Raw genomic sequence first — 12,887 nt, forward strand, 5'->3', positions numbered from 1 at the left:
AACAAATACACCCTCCTCATCTCTTTGACCTCATGGCCTAGTCCCTGCTCCCTCCCTTCTCATGGTGCCTCCAATTGACCAGGCACTTGCTGGCCTTGGGGTGTTTGCTCTGGCTGACCTCTCTGCTGGGAACACCCCCAAATGAACCCATGGCCAGCTGTCTCGCCTCAAGTCCTGAGAAAAGCCACCTTCTCCAGGAGGCCCACCCTGACCACTCTGTTTAAAAAGGCAGCCCACCCCATCCTTCCACCCCGAGCACTTCCAAAATCCTTTCCTTGCTCTGCTTTTCATAGCACTTACAGGTATCACTTTGAGCACAGCATGCCACGGACTTAGTAGCCAAAGCCAGGTACCACTGATGATAAGCTTCCAAAGTGATAAAGCATAGAACTTAGAGCATGACTTGCACGTGCGTGTGGAAAAGACCCGGAGAGGATGGAACAAAGACACCACCAGGGATGGTCTCCAGGTGGTGGTATTCTAGATGACTGCTGCAGTCCGTAAACTTTCCTATATTTTCAAAAATTTCTGCCAAAGCTTAAAAAGTGCCATTTTCATATTATGAAAAATGGTGAGCATATACAAAAGTGGACGGAATATTATAATGCATCTCTACGTACCTGTCAGCCAGCACCTGCAATGGTCAACTCGTGGCCAGTCCTGTTTTGCCTACATCTCCACTCACTCCTCCACATATCCCCATCCTGTATTATTTTGAAGCAGATCTCGGCCATCATACTGTCTACAAATGACAAGACCCCCTGAGGCTAACTCCGCTTCGTTGCTGTAAGGAAAACGCCTGGGCCTCCATCGTATCTTGCAGGGCAGAATGGGCAAATGGGCAGTACGAGATCATATCAGGTTCCCTTCCAGCCACTTTACCCAGTGAAGGATGGTAGAGCTGTTGTGTCCGCCAAGAGGGGTCTGCAATGGCAGCCTGGAGCCCCATTTAATTTTCGTTTATTGTGGTAAAACACACATAACATGAAGTTTACCATTTTAATCACTTTAAAGTGTATACTTCAGTGGCATTAGATACATTCACCGTGTTGTGCAACCATGACCATTATTTAGTTCCTGACCTTTATCATCACCCCAAAAGGAGCCCCCCACCCATTAAGCAGCCACTTCCGGTTCCTTCTTCCCTCCAGCCCCTGGAAATCACTTGTCTGCCTTCTGTCTTTACCTATTCTGGACATTTCTTTTCTTTTCTTTTTTTTAATGAAGAAAAGAACTTAAAAAAAATTTTTTTTGCCCACGCCGCGTGGCTTGCGGGATCTTAGTTCCCCGACCAAGGATTGAACCTGTGGCCCCTGCCATGGAACCCCAGAGTCCTAACCACTGGATCCCCAGGGAATTCCCTCTGGACATAAATAAAATGGAATCATAGAATATGTGGCCCTTTGGGTCTGATTTCTTTCACGGAGCACGTTTACAAGGTTCACACGGGCTGTGGCGTGTGCCAGCGTTTCATTCCTTTTTATGGCCGAGCGACATTCCATTGCACGGCTGTGCCACCCTGTGTTCATTCAGTCGTCTGTCTACGGACACGTGGGTGGTTTCCACCTTTTGTGAATAGTGCTGCTATGAACATTCGTGTCCAAGTTTGTTTCATGTATTTAATATTAAAGGGGTAAATGTTAAGGCCTACCTAGAAGAACCAAACACCAAGTGCTCAAGTACAGGAAAGTTCTGGGCCCCGAATCTGGAGTTTTCCTGCATTCTCATCTCATTAAGGACCGACGGTGTGACGCAGTTCTTGGGGAAGTAGATGCACGAGTGCAGTCATTGGAGTATCTTTTGCTCAGCTTGGATCAGAGACCAGAAGCGCATTGGCTGTTTACTGTTGGAGGTAGAGCAGTGTCTGGAGAACAAGTCCCTCTTTTTTTCTTTTTTTTTTTTTTTTTTGGTGGTACGCGGGCCTCTCACTGCCGTGGCCTCTCCCGTTGCGGAGCACAGGCTCCGGACTCGCAGGCTCAGCGGTCGTGGCTCACGGGCCCAGCCGCTCCGTGGCATGTGGGATCTTCCTGGACCGGGGCACGAACCCATGTCCCCTGCATCGGCAGGTGGAGCCTCAACCACTGCGCCACCAGGGAAGCCCGAAAAAGTCCCTCTTTACCAGAAGTACCAGCTCCATGGTGTCCCGGCTGATCGGCCACAGCCATTGAGGCATTACGGGTTCCACAGGAAAGGTGAGGCCTTGGGTTCAAATTCCAGTCCGGCTGCTTCCCGACTGTATGGCCAAGTTTGTTACTTAACCCGTCCAACCCTAGTGTCCACTCCCTATAATGGAAAGCCCCTAGGATTGTTGCTTCAGAGGAAATAAGATAATGTGGCCAAGCCCTCCGGCGTTACCTGCCACATGGAAGATGCTCCACGGACATTTGCAGGGGCCCTGGGATGCAGGAACGACCAGCAGAGGTGGCTGGCGCGGGCCCAGGGCTCCAGGATTACCTGCTGAGCCCCACGGCTTTGTTCCTCAGGTTGAATGTGCTTTAGGCAGAAACAGATCATAACACAAAGTAGTTTCCTCTTACAGCTTGATAAAGAGGATCCAGGGAGAGCAGGAAAGCAGGCTGGGAGTGGGGAGAAAACCCACGCTCAGATAGAGCATGTGATACCACGAGTATCGCAAATACGCTCGATCCAGCCAAAATCGTGTCTGCAGTCAGGCTGAAGAGAAGTCCTTGCACAAAAATAGCACCTTGGAGATAAGAGGATGTTTCTCACTGGGAGAATTTTCTTTTGGGTCTTCACATGGAGAGTGCACTGGCGACCCTGGAGGGAATTTTGAGGAGAAGAGGCAATAAAAGTGATGAAGAGGCTGGAGGGCCTGATTATGAGCAAAGATGAAACGACAGCTTGGCCGTAGCACAGATTTTGGGGAGACACGGCCTCATCTGGCAGATGTGAAGGGTCCCAGATGGAAGGAGAGGTTGGGAAAGTCTGGGAGGATGTAAGTAGGAGTAAGGGTGTGATATTATGAAAAGAAAGTGATAGGTTGTGGATCAAGATGATTTCTGGGCAAAGAGCCTGTTTAGGAGGATAATAGGATCCCAAGGGCCATAGACATGCTCCAGGGCTCGATACAGCTAACATTTGACGAGATCAAAGTCTTAGAAGCTGCTCTGTTGGAAGTGGCCACCTCCTCCCCAACTCAGATGTTTCATCTCCAGGCCCCTTGTCTCTTTCACAAGTTTGGAAATGCCGTGTGGGTTTGCAGCCCAGGTCTTCAGGGCGGTGGACGGGGCTCTGGCCTGTGAACACAGGCTTAGAAGAGAGCTTAGCAAAGAGAAGCAGATGCGTGAGCCGGCTGGAGAGCATCTTTATCCACACAGGGAGCGAAGGATGGATGGAGGACCAGATGAAGGGGATGCTGTTGGAATCCCGGGGTAAGCAAGCAATGCCCTTCTGGCCTCAGGTCTGAGCCGAGCACACACTGGGCTGGTCGCTCCCAGGCCAGTCTCTGATTTCTGTGGCTCCTCTGCCCACGGGGTCATGATGCCTCAACGTTTCCGGCTGACAAGGCACTTGCATGCCTATTACCTCCTTTATCACTGTTACTACTTGAAGCTGACCTTCGGAGCGGCAGAAGTATTCGCATCATCTCCTCTGGTCCCCCGATTCGCTGGTGAGGAAATTGAGGCCCGCACAGAGCAAGTGACTTGATCAGAGGCAGCCAGCGCTCCCAGACCTTGCACGTGTAACGCGGAGACCACGGCGCATGACCCCATGCCCGTGACACCTACGAGGGCGGTGCTTCGCTGAACTCCAGAAGGTTGCCTCTGGGAGGAGAAGTGGGTGGCTGTGGGTGGACAGGGGTTGGAGAGAGATTTACTGTATTTCCCTTGTGTACATTAAAATTTTTAAAAAAATATATTTATTATTTTTTGGCCACGCCACATGGCTTGCGGGATCTTAGTTCCCCGACCAGGGATTGAACCCGGGCCCCAGCAGTGAAAGGGCTGAGTCCTAACCACTGGACCGTCAGGGAAGTCCCCCCTTGTATACATTTTAAATTCGAGGCCATATACATGTAGTACTTATTGAAAAATAATATTTACAAGAAAGAAAGAAGGAGGGGACTAGGGTACCTGGGACAAAGGTGCTCCCTTTCTGGTGGAGCAGCTGACCTCAGAGAGTGTGATCAGGAAGGCCAGTGTCAGGAATTTGAGTTCTATCATGGCTATAGCTGTGTGGCCTTGGGCAAGCTACTTAACCTCCCTGGGCCTTTGTTTCTCAGGCCCTACCTCAGGGCTCTCCTGAGGGACAATGAGTGAGGCGCTTCAGTGGTGCCTGGCAGACAGACCCCTCTTAAGATCATGTACTCGTCCATGGAGATGGGCGCCACGGGAGGGCTCTGAGCAGAGGCGTGACTTGCCTGAGAGCTTGTGCTGTCACAGGGTCCCTCTGGCTGCTGTGTGAAGGGGGGTCAAGCAGAGACCAGGGAGAGAGGAGACCAGTTAAGAGGCTTCGGCCTCCATCAGGTGAGAGGCCAGTGGCTGGGGCCAGCAGGAGCAGTGAAGGTGGTGAATGTATTTTGAGAGTCTGGCCAATAGGATTTTCTGATGGATTAGACAGGGGCTGTGAGAGGAAGAGAGGGCTCAGGGGCGACCCCAGGATTTGGGGGCATGGCACCTGAGATGGGGAAGTCTGTGAGAGGAGCAGGTGTGGGGCATGGAAACCTCGAGATGCCTGCCCCATATCCACCTGGAGATATGAGTGGGAAGCTGATGACCTTAAAGCCCCGACGTGGGGTGAGCTCACAGAAGGTGTGAGGGTGAATGGAGAAAAGAAGAGCCCAGGCCTGGGCCCTGGGGACCAACAACCTTAGGGACTAGGAGAGGAGGGGGAGGGGGAGGGGGGAAGGAGAAGGGGAGCGGGAAGAGGAAGGCTGAATTTTTCCTACAAGACTTTATTGAGCACCTACCATGTTCCAAGCCCCGTGGAGGCCCTGGGATGGGGATGGAAAGCCCAGGCTCTGCACTTAGGAGCTTCCAGGCTGATGCCTGAGGCCAGCGAGCAAACCACTGTCCTCAGACTTGGCATCAACCCCACCGGGGCCCAGTTTTGCGGCTCAAGCGATAAAGAGAAGGGCATCTAAACCTGACTGTGTATTGAGAGAGGCTTCCCAGAAGTGGTATGCTTGAACTGGGCCTTAAAAACAATCAAGCGGGGCTTCCCTGGTGGCGCAGTGGTTGAGAGTCCGCCTGCCGATGCAGGGGACACGGGTTTGTGCCCCGGTTCGGGAAGATCCCACACGCCGTGGAGCGGCTGGGCCCGTGAGCCATGGCCACTGAGCCTGTGCGTCCGGAGCCTGTGCTCCGCAACGGGAGAGGCCACAGCAGTGAGAGGCCCGCGTACCGCAAAAAACAAACAAACAAACAAAAACAATCAAGCGTAGGAAAGGGAGGAAGAATGATCCAGAAGAACCCACAAGAGAGGTGTGAACTGAGAACCGCAGATGTTACGTGGGGTCCATGGAGGGTCCAGGGGGCCCTAACTGGTGGAGTGTGAGAAGCCTTGTGCTTGGGTTTGATCCCAAGGGTTGTGCAGCCACCATGTCAGGTGTCGTTGGCCAAATCCATCTACAACCTGTTTTTGTACAACCTGAAGACTAATGGTGGTTTTCACCTTTTTAAACACTTAGGAGGGATAAAAAGCAAAAGAAGAACGTTATTTCATGACATGTGAAAATAATATGACGTTCAAATGTCAGTGTCCATAAAGAAAGTTTTACTGGGACAAGCCAAGCCCATCCTTATGTACTGAACAAGGCAAAGCAGCTGTGGCAGAGTGATGGTCTCAACCGGGTGGTGGGACCTGTGGACTTAAACAGCTGGTTGTCTTGTCTTTTACAGGACGATTGTGGGGCTTTGGGATGACAGACATGGTGAAGAAGACAGAAGCCGGGCCCTGGTGGAGTTTCCATCCGGGTGAGGCTGTCCCAATCCAAAAGGTGCCCCTTTCTGAGAGCAGAGACCATTTGGAACATGATCCACTCCTGCTTCTAGAATTTCACCCGTCCATTTTCCCAGGAGAGAGTCAGCTCTCACGAGGGAGGCTGCAAGCTCCTAGCCGGGCCGCCCTCTGAGGCTCCCTCCCAAACCCCTGGGAGAGGTGATGAGGCCGCCGGGGCCTCGGAATGTTCTCTCTGGCTGGCATTCACGTGGTGGTCAGAGGTCCAGGCAGAAGGGACCGCATGGGTCCTGGAGCTCCCTCTCAGAGCCCATCCGCCCTCACTGGTAGAAGGAGAGGCCCTTTACCCAGTGTCAGGTTTCATTGTGTTGCTTTCCCTTCAAAAACAAACGGTTCATTCAAGTTGAATGGGGGTGTAAAACCTTGTTCTGAGGGGTGGGAGGCCACCTCCTGCTCTGCACTGCACGGACCCATGTGGCTCCTGGAGTCCACCCCTGATTGCTGGTGGACAGAGACAGAACTCTCCAGCCTGAGAGCCCTACAGCCCTGCGTGGAGCCCTCGGCTCGGCTGACCTCTGACCTCAGAGTCATTTAGATCCTGGTGGGCTGGCTAAGAGCAGGACCACAGCTAGACTGCTGGGGTACAAACAGCACTCTGCCACTTAGCAGCCGTGTGACTTTGGGCAACTCAACCTCTCTGTGCCCTGTGCCCCCCAGCTTCCATAAAATATGGTTATAATAATACCGACCCCACAAAGCTCTTACGAGAATGAAATGGCTTAGTGTTTGTCCTTAGAACAACGCCTGGCACCAAAGGCTCTGTAAGTTCTTGTCACATAAACTAAATCAGGGAGGGCGAGAGCCTCGGAGGGACCCCGGCTCTCTCGTTCTCTCCCAGGTCCCAGAGCGCTCTGTCACTGTGCTTTTCCGGCACTTAGCAAATATGTTTTGTTTTTGGCATGCTGCACGTCTTGCGGGATCTTAGTTCCCCTACCAGAGATTGAACCCGGGCCCTTGGCAGTGAAATTGTAGAGTCCTAACCACTGGACTGCCAGGGATTTCCTGGGCACTCAGCTATTTTTAACTCATATTATTGTTATTGGGTCCAGGGTGGGCACTGCCTTAAATCTCTGCACCCCACACACTACCTAGCACAGCGTCTGGTTCATAGTGGCTCTGGATGAAGGTTTAATAAATGAATAAGTGAATGAAACATCCCTCTTCTCCCACATGAATAGACTGTTCCTGGAAAAATGAATCCTTAAGAAGCAACCTTTGACTCCCGGGGCAGCTGGGTCCCGTGCTCGTCCGCTGGGGCAGCTGGGTCTGGTCGGGAGCTTGTAGGGTCACTGAGTGACCCTGGAGAGGAGTACAAGGGCCATGCAGGTGCTTCAAATGCAGGCAGCTATCTGGTGAGTGGCTTGGCTTCTCAGAGGATGAGGCTTCCGGTGCGCCCGGTTCTGACCTGCTGACCCCAGGAGAGAAGCCAAGAGTGGGTTCCCCAATACCTGCCAGAACAGTGGGACCCATTCTCCCTGAGTGAGTCCTAGTATGGGCCGGGTCATTAGAATTCTAGGGCCCCGGTGTGCAGTTGGTCCAGGGAAGTTAGACCAGCAGTTGCAGGAGGCACGAAGTGTCCAGAGAGGCAACATTTTTTTTTTTAAATGTCATTTCTACAAATATACAGCCCTCCTTTTATTTTTTTTTTTATAATTTTATTTTTATACAGTTTGGAATACTGTGCATTTTAAATTTATTTATTTATTTATGGCTGTGTTGGGTCTTCGTTTCTGTGCGAGGGCATTCTCTAGTTGTGGCAAGTGGGGGCCCCTCTTCATCGCGGTGCGCGGGCCTCTCACTATCGCGGCCTCTCTTGTTGCGGAGCACAGGCTCCAGACGCGCAGGCTCAGTAGTTGTGGCTCACGGGCCTATAGCTGCTCTGCGGCATGTGGGATCCTCCCAGATCAGGGCTCGAACCCGTGTCCCCTGCATTGGCAGGCAGACTCTCAACACTGCGCCACCAGGGAAGCCCCAGAGAGGCAACTTTTACTCCCTGACAAGTAACTGGAGGGACTGGTAGGGGAAGGAAACCACTGGGAACCAGCCGAAGTTGCCTATTATTGAGGCAAAGGCACCCGTGCATCTTCATCCTTTGACTCAGGATAGCCAGTTCCCAACGTCCCCGGCACCCAGCTCAGCCCCACCCCACCTGCTCACACCTTAAGCGGCATCCAGAGGGGGGGTCCCTTCTGGGACACCCAGAAACAAGGAAAGGCGTGCCTGGCAGGCTCCTAGCCCCACCCTGCCACTGTCACCTCCCGACGCCCCTCTCTGCTCACGGAGGCTCAGCCATTGCATTTAAGTGCATGGAGCCAGCTAGCCCGAGGCAGACAGAGGCCGGACATGATTGCCTTGGCCGGTCTGCAGATCAGTCATCGGTGAGGAAGGGGGGACGACAGGTGACTCCCTCTGACAGCCTCCGGGCTCTCACATTTAAAGACATGATTGTGGCCGCTACGAAAAGCCTTAGACAGGCTTTGGGTGGCATCGAAGGGCCTGATCTGGATCATCCCAGGCTGGGGGAGAGATCTCCGTGCTCCCGGGCCTCAACAGTAGGAGTCAGAGGCCTCCCTGTGAGCGGGTCCCATCTCTCCGCATTCTCGCCTTCCCCCAACCATGGGCGGGGGTGGTGTGGCTCCAGAGAGGGAAGGGCTCCAGAGTCCAACCTCAGCCAAAACAAAGACCAATCACTGAAATATTAGACGCTGCATCCTTTTTTTTTTTTTTGATTTTCAGAATCTGAATTTTTATTTTTTTATTAATTAATTTTTATTGCAGTACAGTTGCTTTACAATGTTGTGTTAGCGTCTACTGCACAGCAAAATGAATCAGCCACACATATACATATAGACCCTCCCTTTTGGGCTTCCCTCCCGTTTAGGACATCACAGTGCATTAAGTAGAGTTCCCTGTGTTATACGGTATGTTCCCACCAGTTCTCTATTTTATACATAGCATTAATAGTGTATAGTGTCAATCCCAATCCCCCAACTCCTCCCACCTCGCGCTCCCTTCCCCCTTGGTATCCATACATTGGTTTCTATGTCTGTGTCTCTATTCAGACATTGCATCCTTAAGCACGGGACAGAGCAGAGCTGATGCTTGCCTGGGTGAAGGCTGCTGTATAAATTTAAATCTTTGGGAAAAACTTGGGAAATAAGCTTTCTTTTAAAGCAGTTCGGGGACTTCCCTGATGGTCCAGTAGTAAAGAATCCGCCTTCCAATGCAGGGGATGCGGGTTGGATCCCTGGTCGGGAAACTAAGATCCTACATGCCTCGGGGCAACGAAGAGCCCACACCACTGCATGGAAAGATCCCGCAGGCCTCAGCGAAGACCCCACATGCCGCAACTAAGACCCAATGCAGCCAAAAAAATAAAGGAAAAAAAAATAAAGCAGTTCAGCCTCACTGTGGCCCAAGCAGTGTACTGTCAGCAGAGCCAGGCACACACTTGGCCCCGGAGGATCCCTGTTTGGGGGGTGGGGGGGAGGGTGGGGCGGGGTGTGGGTGGAGACCAGACTTGGGCAGATAATGAACAACAACGTGTGGGCAAGATCTGTGACTGAACCACAGTCAGGGCGGTGTGGAGCCCGGGGGACACGCCTTTCTGCTGGAGGAGAGGTGGGGCACTGAGTCAGGGAAGACTTTTTGGAGGAGGTAATGCCTGAATCAAGTGATAAGGGATGAGTAAGTGTTTGGGAGTTGGGTGGGGGTGATGAGAGCATTCTGGACAGAGGAGACAGAAAGAGCAGAGACCCTAAGGCAGGAAAAGCATTTTTTGTGTGTGTAAGTGTGTGTGTGTGTGTGTGTGTGTGTGTGTATGAACTGTGTGGCTGGCATAATAAACGAGGAGAGGGTGTTACATGGGATGAAGGAAGAAGGAAACAGGGCTGCATCAGGAAGACTGTATGTTCCTTGCTAAGGAGTTGTATTTTATTTCATAAAGGATGGGAGTATGAAAAGGCAGGTGAGTGAAATGCCACATGTATTGTTTGGGTCTCTTTTAGTTGCATATTACAGAAACCCAGTTCCAATCAGCTTGATCACAACAGGATGTGATCGACTTTCAGAAGTGAAATGTTTTGAGGATAGTGCTACCTTCAGGCAGAGTTGGATCCAGGTGCTCAGACAATGTGGACAAGAACCAGCCTCCCGCTGAAACCGACTAATTTATAATTAAAATAATTTATAATTAAAATTAAAAATTTTAAAATCTATAATTATAATTAAAACTTATTAGTTATTATAATGAATAATTTATAATTAAAATAATACCCAGGTTTCTGTTCTTGGTCTCCTTATTCCTCTCTGTCCTAGGCCATACCTGTTTGATCACATGTTTGCCTAATTAATAAGGAGTAGCGAAGGTCATGGGCCTTGAGCCACAGCTTTCCAATAAGCATCACCGTTTCTGTGATGTTCTGGGATACCTTCCAGGTCAAGATGACCTGTACAGATTATGTTGACACAGATGCCCCCGGGCCACAGACCACAGGTTCAAAGACACATAGACCACAGGTGATTAACCCCAGCTCCTTTGTTCTTCCCCTTTAGAAATCCCTAACTCCGAGACCAAGTTGGAGTGGATCTGAGACTTGTCTCCCATTCCCTTGCTTGGCACCCTGCAACAAAACCCTTGCTTTGTTGCAAACCCCCACCCTCAGTTTGGCTTTCTTTGCTTCGGACACACGAGTCCTTTGCACGGATTCAGTGCTTTGTCTCTGCTTTCCTTCAGATGCGTTTCTTTCCCAGGTGGGCACTCCTTCCGTGGTGACAAAGGTGGCTGCCAGCAACCTCAGTCTCCCATTCTGCTGATTCAGTGAGCCAAGCAGAGAAGCCGCTTGCTCCAGAAGTCCTGTGGCTGCTCTCATTGGGGGAGATTGAGTCACAAGCCCATCCCTGAACCAATCACGCTGACTGATTTGCCAGGTTTGAGTTATGCGCCCGCCCCTGCACGCAGCAGGTGGGCAGCCAAGTGGACTTAGGGGAGCTGTGGGGTGGCTTCCCCAAAGTGAAATATGGTCGCTGCGATCAGAAGAGGGGGAAATGGAGCACTGGGCAGCTACGAACAACAGACGTCTAGTTTCATATTGTATGACTCCATTTATATGAAACGTCCAGAACAGGTAAATCCAGAGACAAAAGGCAGATTGGTGGTTGCCAGGGGCTGGGGGGAGGGGTAACGGGAGTGACGGTGGTTTAATGGGCAGGGGGTTTCCTTTTGATGTGATAAAAATGTTTTGGAACCAAATAGAGGTGGTGTTTGCACAGCACTGTGAATGTACTAAATGCCACTGAGTTGTTCACTTTATAGTGGTTCATTTTATGTTATGTGAATCCCACCTCAATAAAAAATTGCTTAAAAACCCCAGAAAAATGGCATACCCAAATTACGAGAAGAATTTCTTTGGAGAGACATTAGATGAAGAAAATGTGACTCTTACATTGGTTCCAGTTAATGAGGGAATTGTTGAAGACCGTCAAAGGGAACCAGGTGTTTCTTCAACTTCACAAGTCAACGTGGAGGGACCTCCCTGGTGGCCCAGTGGGTAAGACTCCGCGCTCCCAATGCAGGGGGACCGGGTTCGATCCCTGGTCAGGGAACTAGATCCCGCACGCACGCCGCAACTAAGAAGAAGTCCGCGTGCCGCAACTAAGAAGTCTGCATGCCGCAGCTAAATGATCCCTCGGGCCACGACGAAGATCCCGTGTGCCGCAACTAAGACCCGGCACAGTCGAAATAAATAAATAAACAAAAATATAAAAAAAGAAGTCAGTGTGGAACCACTGAATACAAATGATCAAGCTCATCCTCCTGAAACAAGCGAAGGGTTCAAGCCTTGCCCCAAATCTAGTTGTAGTAAACCAGTTTATCCCTTGCCGACCATGATGCCTCCAATTAATAAAGTGAGTTGGGACACCTTATGGAACTGTACTGCTGGCCAGAAAATAGGGGTTTATCTGAGACTCCAGAAACATGCTTATCCCGAAAAGGATCAGTATATTCCTCAATCATCACAGGAGTCCAGACTGCAGTCACGTTCAAGGAAACGCGAGATGGTGACCAATAGAACAAGTGTTCGGAAAAGTAGGATGAGGGAGAGCAGGAAAGGACTACTGTGGTTGGAGTGATAACTTCAGCTCAGGAAGCCATGTTGGCAGCATGGTCAAGAATTGCTCCAAGAACGTTCAGCCTAAGGCTATGAATTCACAGCCCCTTCCCACCTCTGTTGAGTCCTTTCTGCCGCAAGCCTCAGCTGTCCAGTGGTGTGTGGTCCCTGGCAGACCGCTCTTGGCAGACACAGAAGGTTGGGTTCGCCTGCAGTTCCGTGCAGGTCAGGCCTGGGTGCCTGACACTCCCTGGGGGATGATCTCTCTCTTTATGTTACCTGCCTGCACTTTCCCATCCCCAGACCTAGAAGATAATATGTTATACCCTGAATGTGCTAAGAGGAATAAGAAAATTATGAAAAGATAAATTGCAATGGGGAAGAGGAAGAAACCTGGTTTGGACACACCAGCATCATTGCTTTTAGATGGTCCATGTTGGGAATTCCCCGGTGGTCCAGTGGTTATGACTCGGTGCTTTCACTGCACAGCCCAAAAAAAAAAAAAAAAAGGAAGTTAAAGAAAAAAAGGGGGGCTTCCCTGGTGGCGCAGTGGTTGAGAGTCCGCCTGTCGATGCAGGGGACACGGGTTCGTGCCCTGGTCCGGGAAGATCCCACATGCCACAGAGCGGCTGAGCCCGTGAGCCATGGCCGCTGAGCCTGCATGTCTGGAGCCTGTGCTCCGCAATGGGAGAGGCCACGACAGTGAGAGGCCCTCGTATCGCAAAAAAAAAAAAAAAAAAGAAAAAAAAGAACAAAAGGAACATAGATGTCCATGTCTTAATACAAAATAAAAGGTTA

At 50.9% G+C, this 12,887-nt stretch overlaps 1 pseudogene; it reads left to right on the plus strand.

The window, feature by feature from the left end:
* Positions 1-3,498: 3,498 nt before the first annotated feature.
* On the plus strand, positions 3,499-12,647 carry LOC111187076 (developmental pluripotency-associated protein 2 pseudogene; annotated as a pseudogene).
* The last annotated feature ends 240 nt before the right edge of the window (positions 12,648-12,887 follow it).

Source organism: Delphinapterus leucas, chromosome 1, assembly GCF_059928025.1.
Source record: "Delphinapterus leucas isolate spDelLeu-1000000601 "Yukka" chromosome 1, BTC_Dleu_Yukka2, whole genome shotgun sequence".
Lineage (NCBI taxonomy): Eukaryota > Metazoa > Chordata > Mammalia > Artiodactyla > Monodontidae > Delphinapterus > Delphinapterus leucas.